At 49.6% G+C, this 9,571-nt stretch overlaps 1 pseudogene; it reads left to right on the plus strand.

Annotated features, from left to right (window-relative positions):
• The first annotated feature begins 2,647 nt into the window (after positions 1-2,647).
• LOC141953290 (feather keratin Cos1-2-like) lies at positions 2,648-3,445 on the plus strand (annotated as a pseudogene).
• The last annotated feature ends 6,126 nt before the right edge of the window (positions 3,446-9,571 follow it).

Here is a 9,571-nt window from a genome sequence, read left to right on the forward strand (position 1 = left end):
GAGCGACGGGCTGAGGCCAACTGGGGGAGTTTCAATAAGGCCAAATGCCGGGTGCTGCACTTGGGCCACAACAACCCCCAGCAGCGCTACAGGCTTGGGGAGGAGTGGCTGGAGAGCTGCCAGTCAGGGAGGGACCTGGGGGTGTTCATTGACAGCCGGCTGAACATGAGCCAGCAGTGTGCCCAGGTGGCCAAGAAGGCCAATGGCATCCTGGCTTGTATCAGCAATAGTGTGACCAGCAGGGTGAGAGAAGGGATCTTACCCCTGTACTTGGCACTGGTGAGGCCGCGCCTCGATTACTGTGTTCAGTTTTGGGCCCCTCACTCCAAAAAGGCCATTGAATGACTCGAGCGTGTCCAGAGAAGGGCAACGGAGCTGGTGCAGGGTCTGGAGCACAAGTCTGGTGCGGAGCAGCTGAGGGAACTGGGGTTGTTTAGTCTGGAGAAGAGGAGGCTGAGGGGAGACCTCATCACCCTCTACAACTACCTGAAAGGAGGTTGGAGAAAGGTGGGGATGAGTCTCTTTAACGAACTAACAAGTGATAGGACAAGAGGGAATGGCCTCAAGCTGTGCCAGGGCAGGGTCAGACTGGCTCTTAGGAAGTATTTCTTTGCAGAAGGGGTTGTTGCGTGTTGGAATGGGCTGCCCAGGGCAGGAGGGGAGTCCCCATCCCTGGAGGGGTTGAAGAGTCGAGTTGACACAGCGCTGAGGGATCTGGTGGAGTTGAGAACTGTCAGTGTGAGGTTAATGGTTGGGCTGGATGATTTTCAAGGTCTTTTCCAACCTTGATGATTCTGTGATTCTGTGAAATTACAAGACCAGTACACCTCTTAAGACCCCCTGACTTTGTCAGTGTATAGAAACCAGTAACGTTATTTTTATTTTTGTATTTTACTGCAATGTATATAACTTGATTTATATTCATTTATATTTCAAGTATACTTGAAGCAGCTCCTCTTTCAAGAGCTCCTCCAATAAATCAACCTCTCTCCAATGTTCTCCCTCAGCCAAGGGGACATCTGGAGAATGGTGCATGAAGAGATGTCATCTGGATCATTTCCATTGGCTGAGCTGGTGAGTGAAGCCTGCCCAAGACTTCTAGCAAACACTTCCAATGCCTTACATGTTTAAGGAGAGCTGGATTAAGGGGGATTTCTCTACTCTTAAGCCACATGAGACTTCTGGTATGTAAATTCCTAAGGAGGGAGAAAGGAGGGAAAGGGATCCTTCAGATGGTGGTTCAGATCCAACTGTCTTAGATACCTACCTGAGGATGAGATTGGTTCTCCCCTAGAGCATTAATCAAGAATCCTCCTTTATCTGCAGGGAGGGCATAGATGAAATCCCTCAGTTCACCGGGGTTCTCAGCAGAGCTACCTTGAGGGGGTTTCAACTGAGAGGATTTTGCCTTCAACCACTGAGGCATGGGTGCCTCTGCCCAAGTAGAGATGTCTGACTTTTTCATCTAAGCTTCTCACTAGCTTCCTGCCTTAGTCCGTAAAGACAACATTGCACTTCTAGTGGGTTTTTAATCATGTCTATGAGGCAAGATGGGCCATGTCTCTCTCCCAAGAACCTTTACTCTGTCCAAAAATGGGGGGTAAGCTGAGGAACTGAGATAAGAGGACTTCATCATACACCTTTCAAGTGGGTGAGCAGAAGTCCTTCCCCTGACTCTGAAATGGCAAAATTCCAAAGAGGTGACTCCTACCCCTAGTAGCTATGCTGAGAAGCAGAGGTCAGTGGAGGAAATGGTGGTATTAACAAAAGCTAACTGTGCTAAGACATGGAAGAAAGAAAATGTACAAGACCATGAGTCACTGAGTAATGACTGTCATGATAGCCTGCTGTCCTGTGTCCCTGCCATCTCATTTGGAAAATTCAGTGTCTCTTCCCTGGACACATCTCTAGCAGGCTGGTTCCATCACCGTTCAGCTGCTCTCACACTCTTTCTGACCCTTGGAACATGCTGCTCTGTGGTGCTCATGGACAGAGCAGAGGAGAGTGTCCAGGCCATGAGCAGCACATTCCCTCGTGATGAAGGACACATAAGGAAGCACATAGGCTCATGAACACCAGGGTGGAATTATATAAAAATATGTGTTCCCATCTACATCCCCACAAACCCATCTCCTTACAAGTAAACACAAGAAAAGAACACAAATGGGAACACAACGGACCACAGACTCTGCTGAGGATCCCTGGGCACTGGGCAGTGTTAGGCAGGATGGGGTGAAACCCCAGCAGCACAACACCTACATTTGGGGAGGTAACAAGTGACCACTGAGGTGAGCTGAGGAGGGAGGTAGGAAAAGACAATGACATGGCACAATCTCATGCATGGGAGCCCACGGCATCCAGCTGAGGATGGCTGGAGCTTCTTCCTCAGAAACAACATTTCAAACAGCCCCACCGGAGTGATCCAGACTGACATCACTTGCCTGCTCTGGAAACATTCAACAGTTGAGCTGAGACTTCTGCCAGCACTGCTGCATTCCTGCCCTAGAAATCCTGGGGCCTTTCATCCCAGTGCTCAGAACAAGCCTTCACTGGGGAATGGGCATGGCACAAACCTGGAAATGAAAAGGAGCAGTACAGGAAATGAAAGCACAGCCCATAGCATTAGCTGCGATGGTTTGCATTCAAGATGAGCTTGTCAGAAAATTGTTACCTCTGCAAAGGTGCCTCTGGTCCTGCGGCAGTGAAGGGCAGGTATAAAAGGCAGCCCAAGTCCCTGCTCTCTCATGCACTTCTCTTGGCTCCTTCTGCTTGGGAACCAGGTGAGTCTGAAGCCCCTTCTCTTCCTCTTCCACAGAGAGATCTGCACTTGATAAACATGATATTGCTCTGTCCTGTCATGGGGTTTGGATTTTCTTGTCATGACAGAGGGAAATGAGGACCAGGTCTGGTTGGAGAAAGATGGAGAGGTTTTAGTTTATGCATTAGGAGAGATCTTTGTTGGGCCAGGTTGAACTTTGTTGGGTAATGAAGACAGTGTGTCCCTTGTCAAAGCTTCCATCTCCCCAGTAAGTATTGGCCTTGGCTCTTTATGACAGGGTAACCAGGCAGCTCCTCACCCACCCTTGTGCTCTGCTTCCTCCCTGACCTCTCTCCCAGGTTCACCTCCACCCTCAGAGACATGTCCTGCTATGACCAGTGCCTGCCATGCCAGCCCTGCGGCCCGACCCCGCTGGCCAACAGCTGCAATGAGCCCTGTGTCAGGCAGTGCCAGAGCTCCACCGTTGCCATCCAGCCCTCCCCCGTGGTGGTGACCCTGCCCGGACCCATCCTCAGCTCCTTCCCACAGAACACCGTTGTGGGCTCCTCCACCTCCGCTGCCGTTGGCAGCATCCTCAGCTGTGACGGAGTGCCCATCAACTCTGGGGGCTTTGACCTCTCCTGCATTACCAGCCGCTACTGTGGCAGAAGGTGCCCCCCCTGTTAAAGGTGCTGTCAAAGCCCCACAGACACACCTTGAGGAACTCCGAACATGGTGCTGAGCAGAGGATCAACATTTTGGAGGTTGTTTTCAGGATAGCTGAATGGTTTTGTCTTTCTTTCCATTTTCTTTGTTTACTACCTCTCCCCTCACGCACCCCAGCACCAACTGGGGAAGGCCCATCTATCTCGTCTTCCTCCGTGGGACAGGCAGACAGACATCATGCAGGAACTTCTCTATGGCCAAGGACTGCAGATTCTCAGCTGCCCCCAGGGCTCCCTGCACTGCTGACCTCCACTTGGAGTGATTTTGTTTCCTTCTTTTGACTCATTAAAGTTCTGCTGCATTCAAGCCTGGCCTCCATGTGGTCCTTCCCTCTGTGGACACGCCCCAAGCTGCCAAAGGAGAAGGGTGTTGCTCTGGGTGGAAGGGGGTGAGGGCACAAGGAGACCTTGCCTTGTTGTGTCTCTGTGCACAAATGCCCAGAAAGGCAGGAGGCTCTGAGGGCTCAGCAGCCCCATCAGCTCCTGAGCAAGAGCGTTCCTCTTGCTATGGCTGGAGCTGCACTGCCTTGGCAGGGGGTTGGCTTTGGGCTCTGAAAGGTGATTTGCTTTGCAGAATGGCAAGAGTGGTAAAGAAGGGAAGAGCCCTTGGGATGGCCCAGAGCTGCTACTCCACCTTCCTCTGCCCTCCACCACTCAATCTAGGGGCCATGGCCAGCACACATGGATGGGACTAGCAGGGAAAAGTCGCCCATGCTGCTGAATGTCTTGAGGCTGGAAATTGGAGCTACGCCTGTGGGAGCTGAGGGTAGTCAGCACAGAAATGGGGACAGTGAAACAGTGTATTTCTGAGGGGGATCTAATTTCTCTGAGACAGAATGTGCAGGAGAACATGAAGATCAGTGAGGACAAGGGTGCTGGGTGCACTTCCCAAGAGAGCTGTGGGTAAGTGCAGAGTTCTTGACTGCTTCATTGGTCCCTCCAGAGAGTTTGTGCTCAGGAACTGGCTGCCATTGTGGGGAGAGAGGATTTTATTACATGTAAATCTCATCCCTTCTGATTGGTGCAAATGTGTCTCAGCAGACACTACACTCTCATATGCTATTTTCTATGTGAACATCCAGATGCCTTGAGAAATGTGTACAAGTGGAAGAATGGAAATCCCCTCACACATGTCCTTCATCAAGAGGGAATTATGGCTCATGAAGCACAGCTCAGAACAACGGAAACACAAAAGCTCTATAACAGCATTTCACTTCCATCTCTGAAATCTTTTTTCCCTAGTCATGCTGCTAATCACCATCATCATCATCCCATATAGACCTCCTATGCTACCACACTGAATCTTGTAATAAGCAGAAGGTACTTCAGGTCCTTGGCAATGATGATACCATCTGCAATTGTCCTTGTAGGAGAGGGAGGGATGGCATTGTTTCTGAAAGATGAGTAAGACCCTTGGCCAAAGCACTGCCAAAGTGCTGCTACTGACTCTTGGCATGACTCCTGGTTTGCTGGCTCAACTAAAGAGCTCTATGAAAGGTAGGAAAAGGCCACAGGACCCATGCAGGCTTTACACATCTAACTAAGGGCATTTGTGCCAGAGGTTAAGTTTTAGTTATGGTGATTTATACTACCGACTGAAAGAGCAGAAGCTGTTCTTTACATCACACTTATTCCTGTGCTGTACACCTTGATTTACACCCTATGAAACAAGGATGTGAAAGCTGCTGGTATTGTTCACTGCCAACACTGGCCAGTTTCTAGTGTTAGGCAGGTGAAATGATGACGAGATCTGTTTCCATTTGACGAAAATGTTCTAAAAGCCTGACTGACCAAAATGGGGTAATTCGTGTGTGGGTGGGACGTGCACATTGTCCTGTACTCTGGCAAGTGGGAAACACGTTGTGCTGTGCTGTGGACTGACTGACAACTGCCATGGGTTGCCCAGGGAGGTCACTGATCTTCCCTCCTCCAAAACCACCTGGATACGGTCCTGGGCAACTGGCTTGAGGTGGCCCTGCTTGAGCAGGGGGTTTGGACCAGATGACATCCAGAGGTCCCTTCCAACCTCAGCTGTTCTGTGATTCTCTCATTCTGGGAGAGCAGCTGATGTAGAGCAGCTCAGGGTTCCCAGCATCTGAAGGCATGTAAGGTTATCTACACTATCCTTCTTTCTTTCTAGCTTTAGTGTTATTTAATGACATTTTAAGGAATGCTTGGAAGAGGCTGAGTTCCTCTTTAACTGGAACCAGCCACTCTCATTTCTGTTGCCCCAGCCTCAGTGTCTGCAGTCTGTGGAGAGTCTGGCTTGTCCCAGGGGACACCACGCTCTGCTGCTGTGTAAATACACCACTGAGGCATCACTTCCTTTACAGAGCAGGGGCCTGTCCCCCACCCCTTCAGGAAATCATAAGCACAGCTTGGAGCATCTAAGGCTGTAGGAATTTTCTCACTTGTGATGTGGGGATTCTTTGTGGCTACAGCAATATGGATGTTCTCTACTTTTTACATTATCCCTGACACAGAGACCCTGGACACAGAGAGGCTCAGTGACTAGAAAGGCCATAGCAGCTTCATCTCTCACATTTCTAGTGAGAAAACACCAGAATGAAGCACACTCAAACTCCTGATCTCAATAAAGCTGATGGGAATGGCCAGGAACTAATTCGTTGCTTTAACTGTAGGGCCTGAAGGACTTGCCTAGGACTTGTCATCGCAAGAGGCTGAGAGCTGGCATTGAACTTCCTGGTTGTCAGTGCTGTGTGTGCATGTTCATGCTCACATACATGTTCTTCTGGCTGTGCTCACGTGTCTATTTGCACATATGTGTGTCTGTGTGTGCCTGGGGCAATGCACAGGCAAGCAGGAGTGTGCGCAAATATTGGCTGCGGGTGTGTTTGTGCACATCAGTTGAAGAGGGCGTATGTGTTTTATCACATGCACGTGCCTTCATGCAGGTGAGCATGGACAGGTGTGACATTGGTCTGCAGATATGTAAGAGAGTGTGCACAGGTGTGTGTGGGTATGTGCTTCTATGTCTGCACGTCGCTGTACATGAATGTTGAATTATATCTGTACACCCCTGGGTTCAGGAGGATGCATATATGTCAGCATGTGTGTTGAATATCTGTGTGTACATGTTGGTTTATGGGGTGGCTGTGCCTGTGTCTGCTCATGGGCTCCTTTGGAAACCTGTGTGCACACACCTCTTTGTAAGTGCACAGATATGACACACGTCTGTGTGTGTGCATCCCTCAGTGTGGGTATAGGTGTGCATGTGTGTGCAGCCAAGAGGATATGTCAAATGTCTTGCTAAAATCCAGGTACAGCCCAGCCAGTGCCCCTCCCCTGCCCCACACTGCCAGTCACCTCCTCACAGAAAGCAATGAGGTTACTCAGGCATGATTTACCCTCAGTCAACTCATGTGAGCTGCTCCCAAGTCCAGTCTTGAGCCTTTCATGAGTTTAGGAACGGCTTCTGAGAATATTTGCTCCATTTTCCTTTCAGAGACGGAGTAGAGTCTGTCCTGTCAGCTCCTTGAACACCTTTGGATACATCCCAAGTGATCCCATGAACTTGTGTATGTCCAGATGAAAGTAGAGAGCTCCTTAGTTCTTTCTGCTTCTGCTGTGGGTTGCGTTGTTTCCCAGAGAGTCTGCGGGAAGGTTGAGGTTTGTGGTGGGCCTGAGGATTAGCCCTATCAGTAAAAACACAGAAGAAATTGGCATCAGGTACATCAGCCTTTTCCCTGTCATTTGTCACCAAGTCCCCTTCCTCCCCGAACAATACGTATCGTTCCTTTTGTTGCAAATCGGCTCAGAGATAACTTTCTTGTATCACTTCACTTCCATTACAAGTTCCCACTCCAGCTGTGCTTTCTCTTTTCCTGACTCACCATTCCGCACATTGCAGGGACCATCCTTGTGCTCTGAGGAGGCGGTCATGAAGGTTAGCCCCCTCTCCAGGGACCCTCTGTGCTCCAGGGCAGTTTCCCATGGCAGCATACCAACAGGCAAGTCCCTGATGAGACTAAGCCGTGCTCTGCTGAAGGCAGGGGCAGTAATCCTCCTGTTTGTCTTGGTCAGTCCTCTGAGGATCCTGAGCTCCACAGTCTCCTGGTCACTGCAGGCAAGGCTGCCCATGAACTTTATATCATCCAATAGCTCTTCCTCATTTGTGAGTAGCAGGTCTAAGCGTTCCTCTTTTCTAGCCCATTCATGGATTGCCTGCATGAAGAATTTGCTTCCATAGGTCCCAGACATGTCCTGTTTTGCTTGTGCCCAGCCATTTTCCTCCAGCAGTAAAGCTGGAGGTAGTACCAGGTGAGTACCAGGGCTTGTGACTGTGAGGCTTTCACCAACTGCCTGACAAAGGTGTCATCTGCCTCCTCTTCTTGGGCGGGAGATGTGTAAGAGTCACCTAAGTACACCACAACCTGCACCATAGCGGAAGTGTGAAAGCCTCCCCTGGCATGCTGTTCCCCCGTGCATACCTCTTCTACCCTTGTGACATCCCTGCTCTTCAGTCTGTGGGAGACCTCTCCCTCCATACGTACTTTAAATACTTCCTTCCCAGTTTAGCAGCAATTTGGAAAGACATTCTTGCCTCACCTTGCCAGGCACATTCCACCCCTGACCAGTAGTCTTCACTCGTCCAAGAAGGTTGTGTGGGGATAGAAGTCAGAGCTGTGTAGTGTTGCTGCAGCCTCCTGCTGCCATGCACGCTGCCCAAATGAGCTCTTCCACATGAGGGAGAAGGAGTCTCTTCTGACTTCTGTGCCATGTTTTGCATCTTACTCTTAGAAAATGTGCACCTCATTTTTAGAAAATACAGGTAATTAAGGGGTTGTGAGTGAAATTGGACAAGATCCCTTCAGGGGATATGTCCTTCCAGCCCTGTGGGACCAACTCAGATTCCAGCACATCCTTGTGTAGAGGCTCTTTCAGCCCAGACTCACCAGCATAATTCATAGACTCCCAGAATCAAAGAAGAGCGTGTGTTGGAAGGAACCTTGAAAGACCATCTAGTTCAAGCCTCCTGCCATGGGTAGGAACATCTCTCACTAGGTCAGGTTGCTCAGAGCCCCATCTAACTTGACCTTGAACACTTCCAATGATGGGACTTTCTCAACTTCTCAGGTCAATCTGTTCCAGGGTCTCAAAACCCTCATAGGAAATATTTTCTTCCTTAAGACCAATCTAAATCTACCTTCTCTCAGTTTAAAGCCACTGCTCCTTTGTCACTACAGGCCCTTCTAAAACTTCTTTCCTTGTTTATTTTATAAGCTTCCCTTTAAGAACTGAAAGGCTGCAAGAAGGTCTCTCTAGATCCGTCTCCTCTCCACGCTGAACAACACCACCTCACTCAGCTTTCCTCATAGGAGAGGTGTTCCATCCCGCTCATCATTTTTGAGGCCTCCTCTGGACCCGCTCTAACAGACTCTGCAGACTCTTCCCACAGTCACTGAAGAGACATTAGCTCCTACATGGGACTTATGCCACCCCAAAGCACATGTGCATGGCAAATGGAATGAATCTTCTTTCTGGAGACACTGATCCTGCCCTTGACCCATGGTGGTCTCTGAACTCCCCAGCTAACATAAGCTCACAGCAGGGATGACCTACCTGGTCACATCTCCATGGCTTGCTTCATCATGCGACCAGGAGTGAACCTACAGTCTGTCCTGGGCTCAAGTTGGGCATGTTACTCTCATCAGTTTCTTCTCCCGCGCTCAACAAGCACAGATCGGTCTTCCCTCAGCCATATGGAACCCTTGGAAACAGAGTCTGGAGAAGATGACTCTCTGCAGTCCAGCACCTGTGGCGACAATATATATGTCTCTCTTTTGGCACCTTGAGTCTTCTGAACTAACTCTGAATGACGAGGTTTAGATTTGTGTGTGTGTGTGTGCGTGTGTGTGCATGTTCACATGCTTGTGAGTCTGTGTGTGTTGTCTAAGCCAGCTGTTTGGTCTACCTTGAGTATCCTTTACTGGATTCCTCCAGCATGTGAGGTGAGTCCTCTGCTCATGTTGACATGTCTTGCTCTGGAAATGCTTGGGCCTCTCATCCTGTCATGCAAAAGATGCCTTCACTGGGGAATGTACCTGACATCAAGCAGGAAATGAAA

The sequence above is a fragment of the Strix uralensis genome, chromosome 22, assembly GCF_047716275.1.
Source record: "Strix uralensis isolate ZFMK-TIS-50842 chromosome 22, bStrUra1, whole genome shotgun sequence".
NCBI classification, from domain to species: Eukaryota; Metazoa; Chordata; class Aves; order Strigiformes; family Strigidae; genus Strix; species Strix uralensis.